We start from the raw sequence: 17293 nt of genomic DNA, 5'->3' as shown, positions 1-17293 counted from the left end.
CTTTCAGGTTTACGTTAGCATTTTAACCTTGGTATTCTGAACGGATCCTCGACTCGATGGCCTTCCTTCACTGCACCGACTTGAACATAGTGCCTCCCCACGAATAAAGAGGCTACAATTTTCAGGAATTGCCGTGGATAATCATGAAGCGCAGTGACCCCTTCCGTCGAGGGGTGGTGATGCTATCTAAAATCAGACATAATGTCGGTGTAGGAAGTTCATCAAAGTTCGGTAGGCCGGTTGACTTCAAGAACTCATGGTAAAACAACAAACGAGACAGTGCAGGGAGACGTTGGTTGGGCCTGTTTGGAACTCAGGGAAATGCAAAGCAAAATTAGCTTGGAATAAGTACTCAAGAATATGGATGAAAATAAACGGGCGGCTAAAGTTAACAAATATCTGTACCTCAAAGCGGGGACACAGAATTGAGGAAGAAGCCAAGAAAGTTGACAACCAGGTACAGGATAATTGAAAGTGCAGAAAGACAACCAGTAGTCGTCAAAAAGTGAGAGAAACAGAGGGAGTAAATTGGATGTAAACGATGGAAACAAAGACCGAAAGTTTACAATAATTGCAAAAACTAAATTACGAGAAATAAAATGGACGAGAAGCTCAGGGATGTAAAAAGATGGAAGCATTAGCCGGTCAGCAGTTGAAACAAACAAAAGACATTTAGAGTGCTGGTGGGAAAAAAAAGCATGGAAGAAATTGATAGTACCGGATTTGTTACAGGAAAAGGTGACATTACAAGGCTGATGTTGAGATTTTAAGGAAAAGATAAAACTATAAAGAGACCTAGACATCAGGTTAGATTGATAAATGTCAATACAATAATTGATTACCTGAAACAGGCAAGGTGGCTATTTGTCGCCGCCCTATTTGGAAGGGGACGCCAATAAACCACCATTCATAGTGAAAGTAGATAGCATTAAAAAAACTGACACGGGTAAGACATTCTGCAAAAAAAATAAAGAAACAGAGCTTGGCGGGGCAAGCCACCGCCCCTTTTGAAAGGGGACGCCCACAGCATGCATGCATCCATTGATCCATCCGTATAGTCGTAGTGGAGTATTGAGTGAGGGAACGTTCTAGAGCAGAGGGGTAAGTCCTCAACATTATACCTGGATCCTTTACTGTGTAGTCTTGCACAGGTTTCATGCACATTTCAGACAAAAAGGTCTGCGAGGGCTTAGCTGCCCTGATAGGCCGCTGTGCGCTCTCAGAGAACTGCTCGGTGCTGATGTGGTGAAAGCCAAGAGGGCCGTAGCAGTCTTATTAAAGGCGTTGTCTGCATGTTTTGTCTCAGATAGACAGCTGTACGCACGGAAAAATCCCATACGTGCAAGGATCGAGCTCCCATTTCAATTAACAACTGCAATATTCTTTACAGTGGGAAGAGCAAGAAAAAGTGCTACCTTTCACTCCTATATGTTTCCTAAAGAAGAAGTGCAGGCCTACATCAAAAGGCGTGTCTCTCAACTCCTACAAGAAGAGCTTCACTTCCAGAAGCAATGAAATCATTACCGTTTGCGTGGGCTGTCCTGCGGTACGTCCAAGAAACCAAGATTATCCATCCCACCTAATAAATATGCAGTAGAACACTGTCGATATGGCTTTTAAGGGACCACACAATAAAGAATGTACGATCCGACAAAAAAAAAAACATCCGCTCACCGTATTGACCGCGCTACTGATGAAACATAAAGGTACTCTCACAAAAAGCCTTATTTGAGGCTTTTAGAATGCCAAGTACCCGCTCACTAAAGCTCCATCTCGTTTGGATCGTACTAAATGTTGAAAACTCCTTATCTGGTGCTTGTGTGAAATCTTGATAACCTTTAAATCTTTAAACCGTTTTTCAAGCACTCGAAACCCTTTTTCAGTTTCTGCGCAGCCTTGCATATCGAAATGCGCAAGGTATCGAAGGTCACGAACCGGCGTCCGTGAAGGTTGGCCATAGTGCAACCCCACGTGCCTTCATCCGCCTCTTCCTGGCTTCAGGTTTCGTGAGGAGTGTTCTGATCGGCGACCGGCGATGATCTCAACTAATGCCAATGCTAATGCTAATGAACGTTAACAAGGGCTTGCAAAATGAAAGATGAAAAAAAAGCATCCTACACCCTGCGGAGCATGCCCATGTGCGCTACTATTTCTAATTTTTTGCCTTTGTTTTAAACAGGTGCAGCAAACAAATAAAAAAGGGACGCCTCGCTTTCTTGTTCATGTTGACATGATTTCCTTCAAATGTAATAATAATGTATGCAAACAAGGAATCGTTAACATATCTTCGCCCTTTGATTTGCGAACGGCTTCTTTGTCACTACATGTTCCTCTTGTAATGAAGAAAGGAAGATCGTGATATCCCGATCATCATCAAGAGCGGAGGGCACGAGATCGGCGGTCGAACACCACCATCTTGTTCTCCCTACCTACTGTTCCGAGCTACCGGCTGTTTGTTGGACTCGTCCAATAAACCTCCCCACTTTTGGTGGAGGTGCTGGGTGCGCCCATCGCCCGCACCCTGGAACTCCGATCCCGTACGTCGCAGTCGACCATGCAAGCTGACGCTGCCCAAACGCTGCCATCTCTCCCGGCCGCCGTTTGCCCCGGCCCGGTTGGCCAGGTTTCGGGTATTTTCGGCACGGAAATTTTCGGCCAGGTCTCCGGCATTTTCGGGTACGGAAGACCAGGACGTCGAGGACTGGCTGTCAGCCTACGAAAAAGTTAGGGGACCCAACAAGCGGGATGACGCTGCTAAGCTGAGTACCGTGAACTTTTACCTGGCTGGCGTGGAGAAGCTCAGGTATGCCAACCACGAATCGGAATTTGAGAACTTTCCCGCTTTTAAGGAGGCAATATCTGCCATTTTCGGTCGCCCTGCCACGCGGAAGTTACACGCCGAGCAATGGCTGCGCACACGGGCACAGCAACCAAACGAAACTTTTACCGCCTATATTGAGGACATAATCGATCTCTGCAGGTGCGCCGATGCTTCAATGAGCGAGAGTGCCAAAATACAGCATCACTGTAAAAAATTTCCGTAATTTTACGGGGGATTTCTGTCATTATACGGAGAACTGCAGATAAAAATACGGAAAGTATGTCATATTTCAAAAATACGGCAAAATCTGCCGTTAATATACGGAAAGTGCTCTCCGTATTCAGCTTTACGGACATTTTCACTGTAATCATATAACGGCTATACACTGTTTTGGACGAAACAGAGAGAATTCCGTATTTTTGTTATGTGAACATCCGTATATTGTGAGAAAATTTAAGCTGTCTGAATGAGCGCTTGTACTCATAAAGTTTCAGCTAACAATTAATACTTTATTGAACACGCAAACTGTACGCATTATGAAGTTGCGTGCAAAATGTGAGAGCTAGCCTTCTACCAAAAGCTGCAATAACAGATCGTATAAATATATATACGCATCTTCTATTCCGGTTGCAGTTTGCCGCGCATATGGGCTTAGTAACGCTGATCATATGCGCAAATATGTGCGTGTTCTCGCAATGTTCTCAAATTAAGCGCTTTGTAGTTAATAACGCAGCATATATGTTTAAGTGAATGAAGAGCCGGGGACATACGTGCATACGTAAACAAGCTTGCGGCACTCAGGTGCTGGTGCACTGGGAATGACATTGGTGCTCTATACGCCAAAAATTGTGCGCACTCTAAATCAGTACCGAAACGCAGGGAGTGGTATAATGACCGTAACTGCGTTTACATTTGGCAATAAATGGTCTCGAAGGGGACTGGCGGCCTATAGATCCAAGTACAACGGTCGGAGGAAATTTTCGAATGCGGCAAGCAATTAACCCAAGTGTCAAAGGGCACTGCTGAACTGCAATGTAGTTGGTTGAACTCATTCCCATGATATTTACAAAATATCTCGTCTCTGACAATAACTGCCCATTCATTGAGACAAATCGATTACGCATAATCTTCACTGTTCATGTGTTAATTCTTGCGGTAAGATGTAATCGCAAACATTTGGCGCTTCATCTTGAAACAAGACCGGTAAGCGCGCTCGTTCTTGTACGGTAGAATAAAGAACGCGAACATGCACCGGCATGTATGTAAACTACTGGAAGGTGACTGAAGATGAAGGACCTATTACCGTGCTAGTACTGTGTATACTGTCAAAAAGAAGAAAAAAATATTTCGGAAAGAAAGAATGCCCAGTGTTGAGATGTAACGATTCAAGCTTTATTTCTTTTTGACCTAGAATGCAACACCATTAGTTCCATGTGCTTTATGCATGGGTAATGTTATGACACAACTCATTATTTACCCGTTCATTACATGCACGAACCCGCCCAAATTATCACTGTACTCGAGCTTATGGACGCATCGCAGTGCACTGCTTTGCACTTCATTGTAGCACAGGGGTTTGCTATCGCCAGTATCGAATGCTTTGGTTGACCTCCCTGCTTTTCTGTCTTTTGAATTCTCTCTCCCTTTGTATAAAACGCACTAACTTGTGGGAGAGAAAGCGTTCTCCTCTTTTAGAATTCAATTAATTGTCAAGCAATTATATTGCAGTTCCAGTAACTAGAGCACAAATGCGAAAACGAAACCGATTCTGTTCGGTTCTCCGCGCTCAGAGTGCGGCACCAGGGGGCAGCGCGCGCTGCGCGTCCGTTAGGAGTGGCAGACGGAGATGCCCATGTGTAGTCAGCCGGCATTTTTCGAGTCGTGTTGTAAATGTTGTTAATTCGCCGTAAATATCTCTTGATTTGTACTCAAGGGTGGAGCAAGACCCCAAGGAAGAGAGATTGACGCATCGGGAGCGAAGAACAGAAACGATGGATGGTTACGCTGCTTGGGTCTCGGCACGTTCGAATTGGCAAAGTTCCGAATTTGTTGCTGTGTTGTGTACGCTTGTGCGCTCGTTATTTGCCGTCATCGCGCGGAGATATTTGCGCTGGATGTCTTTCACTTCGTGTACAAAACTGCTCGCTGCGCCATCGAAGAAGTTGTCCTGTGTTTGGGTGCACGTATGCGCTTGGACACGGATAGCCTGCTTGCTCTCAACGGGTGTTCAACAGTCTACGCGCGCTCGTAACTTGCTCATGAGGTAAGCCCATTTTAATCTTATTTGGTTTGCATAACGTAGGTGTTAAAATGATGTGTGGTAAGCCGGTGTCGCGAACATAAATATTGTTTCAAAAGACCACTATGCAACGTCTTAGGGCAAAAATCACGCATGAATGGGGAAAGGGATCAACCTATCTTTTCAGATCGATTCCAGTCGTAGCGCGATTGGCTCAATCGAAATTTCCGTGAGGTACTTCTAACGTTTTGTTCACTCGCGTTTAAAGCGTAGAATAAAAGTGCGTTCAGTTGAGCTCTTGTATTGACGCTTGTATTGGCTTGAGAGCATACTGTATCCGATACAAGAACGTCTGTTAAAATACGGAAATAAACGTTCGAGGCAATAGCAGTCGCTCACTACCTGTGATCGTTACTTTCTTGCTTGGGTGCACGTTTTAATTGTGACCAGAAAAAAACGTCTTGCTGCACCGTTTGCGGTGCAGCAAGACGTGTTCCTTCGAATGATGTCTGGGCAGTCAAGGCATTCGTGCCACTAAGCAAGCAGTAAACGGGGTATCAGTGCGAAAAAATTTGGACATACAAGAGAAGCGAATGGTATCATCATAGACTCTTTTATTTGACGAATAATTCAGTTGTATTACTAAAGCGGAGAGTGGATATGCATGAAAGTCAGATTGTATTGATACTCAGCAAAAACAAGGTAACTTATCATTACTAATCAATCCTTTTCTTTTACTGAAAGGCAAGTTGCTGTTGTGCTGGAGCTGAGAAGAGGTCTGCTGCCTGCAATGGGTCCATCTCTCTCAAGTTATTGCAGTATTATAGCTCTCAAGGTGAGTGGATTTTTTTTTCTCATAGCTATTTGCCACCTGAATCATGACCGTTTACTTAGCTGTGTAGGTGATCACTGTTAGTGACATTGGAGTGCTGGTGGACCAGCACCCCTTTATGATTGCAACGCATATGACAGAGTGCAGCTGTGGCAGTATGCAAAGGTGTTAATCTATAAGCCAAATTAGGTTCTTTGAGGTAATATGTTAATATATTGATGACATTGGATTGTGGTCTAGCAGGCAAAAATGCTGAACAAAAAGAAATTTTAATTTGCACTTGGTAAGATGTGCAAGCAATTCAGGCTGTTATACATGAAATGGGACATTTGTAGATGTCTTCTTCAGTGCTGCAGTCCTGAATTGCTTCAGAGTTGAGTGATACCACTATAATTTCTCTGTAGAGCATGCAGCACAGTTTAGCATTGGGGAAGGCTGGCATCAACAGGCGTCTACTTACTGTGAAGTTCAAATGAGGTGTTACTGTTAGGGTGACTATATATAATTTATGGTTTAATTCTAGTCTTGTGTCAGGCAGACATAGTTTACCCACTTGGTTAAACAATAGAGATGTAATATCTATGTATACAAGTATTACCCATTCATTTATGCCATTTAGACAATGGCAGAAATGCGTGGGTAATACTTGTGTACATAGACAATACATCACTATTGTTTAACCAAGCGGTGCCCCTGCATGCTAAATTTTACAGGGCTATTGTTAAGTAATGTCAGCTTTTGTTGTAACATTAAGGCACCTTTTATATTATTACAGATTACCACCATTGTGCACCATCATAGTGTCATATTTACACTAAATGTATTTGACTTTGCTATAAAACCTTGCACAGCGGTGCATCATGAAATTTTTTTTATAGTTTCTGGCCTCAAAATGCACTTCACGTTATATTCTTGTTTGCAACAAGACTAGAATGCAGGTTTCTCTCCTTATGTTTTGTGGCACTTCAAACTGCGGCGAGCTAAACCACTGGGCAGCAATACTGGATACGCTACTGCGTGTGGAGCTGTCTTCAAACACACACAAGGAATACATCATTGCTTTTTTAGCACAAAACAACGGACACAAGAAAGACGACAGAACAAGGCGCTACTCTCAACTGACATCACTTTATTGCGTCCCTCCTTTGTAGACAGCAGAATCTAGAAGAACATTTGCTGTGAACACCATGTGCAGGAACCACCAACATCTGATCAAAAAAGCACACTCATGCGACAGAATCCAAAAAAAACCATATTGAGCACTTTACAAGGTTAAAGGCACACTAATGCACTGTGACCCCAATGACTGTATGAAGAAAACTTCCGATAACTCTCTGGCGGTGGTATCACGGCTCTTTTTTCAAAATCGTAGCATCACGAAACATTGCGAACCTAAGCGATCCATACCAACAGGCACAGGTTCCCATTTGGCTCAACATTGTAAAATATGGAAGTGCAAAGCCATGTTTCGTGATACTACGATTTTGAAAAAGTGCTGTGATACCACCGCCTGAGAGTTATCGGAAGCTTTCTTCATACAGTCATTGGGGTCACAGTGCATTAGTGTGCCTTTAACCTTGTGCAGTGCTCAATATGGTTTTTTGGATCCCGTCGCATGAGTACGCTCTTGTGATTGGTTGTTGGTGGTCTCTGCACATTGTGCTCACTGCGGATGTTCTTCTAGATTCTACTATTTATAAAGGAGCGACGCAATAAAGTGATGTCAGTTGAGTGTAGCGCCTTGTGCTGGTCGTCTTTCTTGTGTCCATTGTTTTGCGCTTAACAAAGTATTTATGGATTCAAACCAACTTGCCCGCCAATACATTGTGTTGCGGGCACTTCTGAAGTACTGTCTGTCCAATAACCTTGGTGGCATGGAAGCGCCGTCCACTTCTATGCGTTGCTTTCTGTTTCATTGTGGCATCACATCACATTATAATCATAATGTGTATGTACTTTTTCCAAGAGACCCATATTCCTATCCTTGTGTTATATTTGCTGTCGCATTATTTATGTGGAAATCACCAGTGCTCCAAGCTCCATTTTATCGCAAAGTAAACTACTGGTACCTAAATAGTTCTGTATATCAGAAAACCAAAGCTGAACTGCCGAACAGCACCAAGCGGCAGCCTTAGTGCAGTGTCAAATAGTCAGATTTTATTGGTCATGCAGAGGTACACAGGATAGCTCTTTATTACTTGCTGAATAATTAAGCTGTGTGAAAACTGAGTATTTATGTAGCTTCAACCACATGCTATTGGTCATTGCTCCTGCCCTCATCAAATGTAGAAGATTATCACGGCATTTCCTATTCTCTTTTTCCTTAATACAGTGGGATTACTGCATGCGTAAGTAGGAAACGGATCACATAGGCAATCAAAAGCCAACATTGTGTAAACTTGGAACATTGATTGTACAGTTTGATGACCCAGAATAAGTAGAAATACACCATAAATGATTGACAATTAACTTTTACTTGACACAAGGCTAAAGCATACAGTAAGCATACTGTATGCTCATACGGTGTCACATCAATTTAAATTTTAGTGTAGCTTTACAGTGTGCGCTTCTATTGTTGCATTCTGTCAGAGGAATGGTAATGTTTCCCGTGTATAGCACCTAGACTGTCTCTATACAGAAGTAAAAATGTGTGAACTGTATTTTTTAATGATTTGATAGAATGTGTAGCACAATAAAGCCATACAATCAACGCACAGTGATGTGACTTTCTCTGCACATGTTGCAGGTTCAAAAAAAGTATGGTGGAAGCTGTTGCCAAGGTTCCAACCAGAAAAGACAGCCAGTATAAAAGGGTCCACGCCACTGATCTCTACTACAGGGGATGAACAGCACATCGAGCGCCCTCGACTGAAGCCGGCCTTGTCCCGGAAGTTGGTGCTTGACAACTTTGCGGCAGCACTTTGTTGCACGGGTGTGTAGCATTTCTTCCCCTAACATGCCTGCCTGATGTGCCATAAACTACCCAAGCAGTGTTTCGAGGCGTCCAGAATTTTTCCATTGTAGTGTCTACAGTGTCGCTAACATAAGTGGCGTGCAATGGAAACACTGGCAAATCAGAAAAAACTTGATGTAAGAGAACACTATCGTATACGGGTTCAGATTGTCATAAAAGTGCTTACCAGACATGTAGAGACCTCCTAAAATGTGAAAAACCACAAAGAAAAGTTTTTCGGCAGCAATATTATCTGATCGCACGCACTAGTTAGTCCACCATATGCCCTGCTTCCAGGACAAGCGACTGCATGACATCGCATTTCCACTGGCTTCACCTGCATCCGGTGCGGTGTGCTGCATCCAGCGAAACATGTTAGAACATGTGGTGCACAGTGTTTTCTGTCCCCTTTCTCGACGCCTACTGAACACATGTTAAACTGTTTCCAAAGCAGACAAACAGAGGGAAAGGGTTCTGAACACAGTGCATTTTAAAGTGGCTGGTACTGGGTAACGCAAGTACTGTGGCATAGTAGATTTGCACCAGGCAACCTGGGTGCCCAAAAAGGCTGCTGTTTACTTGCAAATGGCCAACATATTGTGAGCATGTTGAAGTTCTTTTTTTATTCTCATCGCTTATTTAGCTAACGGAGACAGCTTTCACAACTGAAGAAGCCTTGGAAGCATGAAACACTTCACAAAACGAGCTTCAATATATCGTGTCTGCATCACAATTTCATGGCTGCATGAGTGAACCCTCTGGTTAACATGTAAGAGAGTTCATGATGTTTGCCATGCATTATCCACTTTATTTACAGGTCAACCCTATCTTGAGATTTAAGCTGATGTTGCGTTTAGAGAAATTATGGCCGAGAGCCAGCTTTTGAGAATACAGATTGAGCTTGACAGATTAAACGCCAGAACAAGTCGTTGAGGATTTCAGATCAAGAATCTTCAAAGGCCAGTTCATTTAGTGGTGTTAATATTCTGCTCGAAGTTGTTGATAGTTACGTTCATATGGTGCCCAAGCATTGCGGTAACAACTTCACTTGGAGTACATAGCAAGGGTGTATTTGATGTAAGCTGCTGGCTTTTTTTCTGTGTTTTCAAAAACTGGTTTCTTGTTCAGTTTAAATTTTCAAATTTTGCATTGTTTATTAGGTGTTGTGTCTTGTTTCCTTTTCCTGCAGCTTCTTAGTTAAACATCTGAATAGTGAACACAACTTGACCTTTTGCTTGATTGCCTAGATTACATGCCCTCGATGCAAAACAATTTCACTTCAAAACTGCTTGTACCATACTGAAAGAATAACTTGAAGCAGCCATAGCCACCAATAACACGCAAGAGATGATTATGAAAATTTTAATATTGTTTTTTGATCTACAGGGTGTCTTAACTATCATGCACCAAGATTTAGAAATATGTAAATGCGATGTAACTAGACAAAATGAAGGTAATGTTTGCCATCGCCTGGAGATACTCTGATTATATTGTGCATTCTGCCTAATTACATAATTCTTAATTAGTTATTAAATATCTCAAATAATTCAATGAAATGTGTCAATGAAAAGTTGTAGAGCAATATGAAAGCCTCCTGATACACTTTTTTGTTACTGTTACTCATTGTCTGCTACATAAAAGTGTTTTTCCAAGGAATAAGCCTGCGAATACACATAAAGTGTCTTGAGTGGCCAGTCATGTGTCAGTTTTGTGGTGCAAAGCCACGAATACAACTTAAATGGGTTCTTTTAAGAAAAAGACTTAGCTCAGCAAATTATCTTTCTTTGTGCAGCCTGTGGAGACAAGGTTTCTTAGACATGGCCGTGGCCCTCAAGGAAGATGCCGAGGCCGCAGGCAGTTCCTCCAGTGACCGTGAAAAGGTCCCCTAGGGCACAAGGCTGGTTTGGCACCCCCACCTTTCTCCTGCAGCTTTTCTGTCTACTTAGCTAACCAGGTGGGTCAATGATGGCAAAGGGAAAAAAAGAATCAACAGCATCAAACGCAGAACTTGCTCAAGCTCAATGCATTTTGGTGTGAAGTTTTTCCCTTATCATTTATCAAAAAACGGGTAATAAGTATATGATATGGTCTTCATACGGACACCTCTTTCCCACAGAGAATTAGCAGTAAAAAAAGCAGCTTATGAAGGCTTGAATATTAGCTAGGATGATGTGGCATAGATAGGATAATGATTATGAATGTTTCTAATGAAGGCAGTGGTAGTAGAGTGAATAATCAGAGTTTGTATATAGATTGAAAGACATTTCGTTCCAATGCCAGAATTTTAAATCATCCCAAATAATTCTTGCATGTTATAGTCTTCATTTTATAGTTCTTGATGCTTGCTTCTTGCTGACATCATTCTTATGCTGCATAATTCACCTGTTATAAATTCTCTATTTCCCCCATTCAAGCAACTTTACATTCATCATAAGAAACCTCGTAGATGAGTTCCAGAAACTTGCTGATGAGATTAGGGGGCGGTGTGTACCCCAGGCTGAGATATGCATTCAAGAGCCTCATATCTTGCAAATGTTAGAAATACTCCTGCTAAGCAAGTTCTTGGTGTCATACAAGGTTATTTGCAAATACGAATTTGCCTAAATTTAGAAAACAGTCAATATAAAACATGTCAAGCGATATCGCTGACGATACACACACATTCCAACTGAACTAAATACAAATAAATATAGCACCAAATGCAGAATCATTGGCATGATGCCATTCTTTCAGTGGAATAAAATCTGTCCTGCATTGTAAATTTGGAATCCTTTATAATCCAGACTACTAAATACTTATGAGGGTTGTAGCGTAAAATATGCATGTATTTATTCCTCGTTTCTTTACTTTAGGACCCGATAATGCTTAAACAGCAGTGAAAGAACTGAGATCACAGTACCTAATACTTTATATTGCTACAGAAATCCTTTTTTCTGCCGATCGCAGCATTCGACACTAACAAAAAGGCACATAACACTTCGGGTGGTGCTATTCACTTTGATTGTTTGGGAACGAAACCCATAATGTACATGTTATGGCCCTACGTGTCATTACGTTTGAACAACAAAAAGGTAGGGGGTTTGCATTTTGCAAATCTGCATGGAGGTTTTCACTGTGTGCAATTAATATTAGGAACCTTCCCAGCTCATACTAAATGCATTCTCCAAAGCTTTAGGTTATACAGGTGCACTACTTTACACAGAACACACTCTTTTCCCTCGTCACGGCTCACACTCTTAGGCAGAGTTACACCCTTTGAAGTGCCCCTTCTTCCACACAACGATAATTGTCATCTGCCTTTATGCATTTTCTTTCTTTAACGCTGCGAGCCCTGTGCTTTCCAGTAACGAACGGCATGCGCGTTATCAGCATGATAGCATTCCCGACAACAAAGTAGAGGGCATGGCGTCTTCAAGAAAGGAAACGCATCAAGGCAAATAACGATTATTATTGTGTGGCAGAAGGGGCACTTCAAAGGGTGTAACTTTGCCTAAGAGTGCAGGTGGTGATTCAGATTCTTCAAAGGTGTTCCATTGTATGGGATGGCACATCGCGCTTCACTTATTTGCAGAATATTGCATTCCAATTGTGTCGTATGAGATAAATCCATTAGAGAGCTTTAGCTTGCCGTAAATTTATTACAGCTGTGTACTGGTAAACTGGCCGCAGCTTGCAGTGCTTGTGGAAAAACAATTGTAACTGCCATATTATATGTAACTGCTAGTGCACAGGCATCGGCAGCAGCAATGGTTAGGGTACACTTGTTTCTTCTATTCTGGGGTATGCATCCTCCACCAGAAAGTAGTTTTTTTCGTCTTCCTCTTCTACCATATTGGAATGTGAAATGGGGTGTAATTTGTAGGATATACTCTTGCATAAACTTCATGAGCATTTATTCTTGTCTGTGCCACAGATCATTGTTGCTACCACTGTAAAAGCAGGGTGCCTGTTTACAGCACCCATAGGGAACAATCTGTGAATCTTTAACGAACAGTAAGGATAATGAATAATCGAATAATTTTTAGTAATTTTCAACAAATTTAGCACTCTTTGCTTTCCACTACGGTGTTTTTTGCAAACTCTAATATTGGCACAAGGTTTGAGTGCAGGATGTCATTTTGTGTGAAAGAGTACACTTGTGCGCATAACACCTCATCGTCAACATTCTGCTGCACAGAATGTCATTAGCTTTCGTATGCATTGGTCACTATCTCACAAACCGGTTGCTCCTTTGTTAGTTGGAATGTAGCATTTATGTAAAGCACATTTGATGTTCTAACAAAAAGCATTGTGCCCTCTTATCCCCTAATTCTCCTCACTTGATGCCTAGTGTTGTATTAGCATGGTTGACACCATGAGAGTCAGTGTGGTGAATAATTGTGTCTGGTGGAGTAGGGGGTGTACGTTAACTTAAGCAACTTTTCCAGACGACTTGAATCAGTATTGTGGAATGCTGTTTTTTTTTTCAATCACTGTTACCAAGTTTCACTTCGGTTGTGGCAACAAGTATAATGTAGTTCGCTAGCACTCCTGCCAACACATATAATGTGCCGGCATCTGTGTTGAAAAAAAGACCAGCTAATGGTTTGCCAGGAGCTAAGGTCCATTTAGACCATTAAATTTTGAACTTACACCGGTGGAAATAACTGGTGAATGAAAGCACACCCAGGAGAACTGAAGCAAGACTGCGAGTCGGCCTAGTTGGAACAAATTCATCTTGAAACTTATTGTGCGCAACAAACAGGGACGAAGAATAGAAGAAACACAAGGACGAGCGCTTAACATTGTGTTTCTTCTATTCTTTGTCCCTGTTTGTTGCGCACAATAAGTTTCAAGATGCGCAGGAGAACTGACCATAATATTTTCTTCAATTATAACACTGCTGAAGCTTTGAACTGCATTTGAACTGGCTTGTTTAAAAAATGACCCATTTCCTTGTTCAAGTAAGACAAAGGTTCCACAGGAAGACAGAAACTTGAAGCCGTCAACAGCAGCATGAATATAAACAGCACTCGACGTTTTGCAATCTTGCACCTTGTTATATTATCCATCCCATTTTTTTCCACAGGCTGTTCTTTACTGTTTTATGGTCATATCCAGTTTAATTTTAATCTCCCTATTTTTTAATATTTGGTTAATATATATTTTCTTCATCGGCTTTCAACAAAATATATATTCATAATGTGCCTTCATTTACCATTTGCAGTGATCTTAACCAGATGCATCTTGATACAAAATTTATTTTCCTTAATTCTTCGTTTTCCTTTTCCAAAAGTGCAAACTGTTTATCTTGATACCTATTTTGTCTTCTGGGAAGATTGGTTCTACTGGATTAATGACTGCATACATGTGTACATCGTTTTCTGTTTTGGTCACCCCTACTCTTGGCAAGTACTGACAGCATTGCTCATACCCGCTCCATCACAATCACCACTGCTAAGCACACCCTTCCTTCCTTTATTTTAACACTTTGGCTTCTCTTGACCTATTATATGCACCAGTTACTTCTCCCCCAATGAGGCTAGGGGCCAGTGAGATATGCACAATCCCACAACACACCCAAGGAAAACATTTGCTACCCTAATGACAAGCACCTATGTCGAAATGTTGGCTACAGCAACATCCCTTGTGCCAACAATGTTGATCTACTTACATGTTTTTCTAACACAGAAGTTACTGCTTTGTCGTGTTCTGTGATTAAACTTTTTTGGCGCTTTCTTTAGGATGGATATTCACGAATACTATTTGTTTCTCCTAACAGCAGCAAGTTTATCCTTGCAAGTGTTTGGAGTCAAGAACAACTTTCACCAGGAAGAAGTGCAAGACGAGTGATTGAAGAAAATAAAGTTGCTTCTGTGATCTAAGAACTTGAGGACTGAAATGTTGCACCTTTTTGTATATATGCTATGCAGTGCATTGATATCACAAAGTGCAAAGTGTTTTATCTCTGCAGCCATGTCAGTGTGTTGGCAAGACAATTTTCTCAATGGTGACCTGCTGCTTTGACTATGAGCTGCCTTCATGACATTTGCATTAAAGGAGATGTACTATCGTGGACAAAAGTACCCTGGAAGTGCGAGCGTTGACCAAATTGCATTTCTGCACAAGACCGCTGAAAACAGTGGGTCACGTATGCACATTCCAAACGCAGATGGTGGCACGGCTGATCCCAGCAAATGGCACACCAATGAAATTCGGTCGACTCTCGCACGTCCTGGGCAATTTTGTGCCCGATGGCACATTCTTCGAATGGATATGCTCTGCAAGATGAAATACGGGAAGCACCTGTACTTTAAAGGATATAGTACAGATTTAGTATACGGAGTCTTTCGTTTTCTGAATACGGCAAGCACCTGTTTTTTAACAGTTATAGCACAGATTCAGCATACGGTGTGTTCCGTTTTCTGAATACGAGAAGCACCGTACTTTAACGGTTATAGTACAGATTCAGAATACAGAGTCTTCCGTTTTCTAGATACAGAAGCACTCGTATCTTGTATTACGGTCTCTTTTTTTACAGTTGTCCGTTCTACGGAAATGACCGTTCTTAATTTACGGAAGAGTGTTCGGTCACAAATTACCAGCAAATTTTCTGTAAAGTAAGGCAAATTTTTTTTACAGTGATATTATGAAGGGTGTCGATGACGATATGTCTTTCAAATGCTTCTTGCGAAGTCTCCCGGCACAGTGTCTGAAGGGGTAAGTCTGTGCCACAGCTATGACGAATTGAGAAGGCAGTGGGCTCTCACCCGACGTTCATCTCACACGTAATGTCAACCACTCGCTGCACTGGACATCGTGCCTGACCAGTCATACCTTCTCGCACAAATGAAATAATTTGCGCGTGAGGAGGTGGCCCGTCAGTTGTCTCTCCTGCCGTTTGCTAAGCGTCAGGAGCTGCCACAACAGCAGCAACTGCAGCGACCAATCCTGTTGGCTTCCGTGCTTCGACACGTCATCCAAGAGCACATATCCGAGGCCATGCCGGTGCCCATTCAGCAGCAACCTGTCGCCGCGCCTCTTAGTTACGCTGAGGTAGTAAAGCGGCAGCAGCTTCAATAGCTCTCACCGTCCCATGGTGTGTCGTATGCTGCAGCCCCGATTCAACCGTCCGTGACATGGGCTGCTCCTATCACTGCAAATCCCTGGCGAACGCGCGACAACCGGCCGATCTGTTTTGCATGCGGTGGCCCTGGTCATATCGCCCGATTCTGCCGCCGTCGCGCGCCAGGATACTCAGACGCCCTTTCGCAGAACTACATGGATCGTCCCCGCTCTCGTTATGAAAGTCCGGGTCCCCAAACAAGCACGCCTTCACGTGACTATCCGCAACCCACGTCTCGTCGCTCACCTTCACCTCGTCGCCGATCCTTGTCGCCCATGCGTCGTCGACCAGCCCCTGAAAATGAGGGAAACTAGCCCCCACAGTTCGTGAGGCAAGAACTGCTCTGTCGAAATGCTCAAGTCCTTGACCATTGCCGTCAAATATTGTCGATGTTTTTGTAGAAGGCACCCGTGCATATGCTCTTGTCGATACCGGTGCTTCCGCTTCTGTTATAGACGCCACACGTTGCCGCAATCATCGGAAGGTGACCATGCCTCTTGAGATGATGCCCTTACGTACAGTGAATGGAGACCCTGTTCGGCCTATAGCTGCCTGCACTGCTCGACTTAGTATCGCTAAAGAGCACTACATAGTTGAGTTTATCATCCTTTCATCCTGCTCGCACGACATCATACTTGGCTGAGACTTTTTATCGTATAATCACGCCGTTATTGATTGGGCCAGATCTGAACTTGAGCTCTTCCCGTTGTGTGACCAGTCCTACAACCCTGCTCATCAAGCCGCACACAAACTAGTCGTAACAGAAGACACAGAAATTCCGCTGACAGCAGCTGTTTTGCTCCCCGTGTTCTGCAACAGCATATGTGATGAAGCTGCATTCTTTGAACCATCACGCCTCCTTCTAAATCGGAAGCCACTTCTTCTGCCTTATTCGACCCTCTCTATTTCGAATGGAACAAGCGCTCTCTGCCTCACAAATCCTCTTCCGTATCCCATCAAAGTGCTTATAGGTGAATCCCTTCGATGCGTGCAACCCATTGGTATCGGCCAAATTTTTTCAATGCAGCAAGATTCAGCTCGACGCGACCTCGACGTCGTCAGTCCTCCTGATTCTGAATCCTTCTGATGTACCAGCTGCCGACCTATTCGATTCGTTGATCGCAGACGGACTGTCACCATTTTAACGCTCTTCTCTTCTCGAGCTGCGCTACCAGTTCCGCGACCCTTTCGATGTTGCCCAACGTGCCCTTGGCCGAACTTCTACCATTGTTCACTACATCGACACCGGCTCCAACTCGCCACTGCGACAACTCCTTTACCATGTCTCCACCGCGGAACGTCAAGTTATTACCGACCAGGTTGACGATATGCTTAAACGCGAC

The 17293-nt window shown here is 42.9% G+C and overlaps 1 long non-coding RNA gene across 2 annotated transcripts; it reads left to right on the top strand.

The window, feature by feature from the left end:
- Positions 1-4494: 4494 nt before the first annotated feature.
- On the top strand, positions 4495-14710 carry LOC139051766 (uncharacterized). 2 transcript variants are annotated; one of them, XR_011509538.1, is made up of 5 exons: positions 4495-5084; positions 5805-5895; positions 8639-8824; positions 10638-10799; positions 14610-14710. It is a non-coding gene; the product is annotated as an uncharacterized lncRNA (long non-coding RNA). The 2 variants fall into 2 exon arrangements; XR_011509537.1 differs by having other exon boundaries at positions 14607-14704.
- The last annotated feature ends 2583 nt before the right edge of the window (positions 14711-17293 follow it).

Source organism: Dermacentor albipictus, unplaced genomic scaffold, assembly GCF_038994185.2.
Source record: "Dermacentor albipictus isolate Rhodes 1998 colony unplaced genomic scaffold, USDA_Dalb.pri_finalv2 scaffold_14, whole genome shotgun sequence".
Lineage (NCBI taxonomy): Eukaryota > Metazoa > Arthropoda > Arachnida > Ixodida > Ixodidae > Dermacentor > Dermacentor albipictus.
This window is presented reverse-complemented; position numbering and strand designations above follow the sequence as displayed.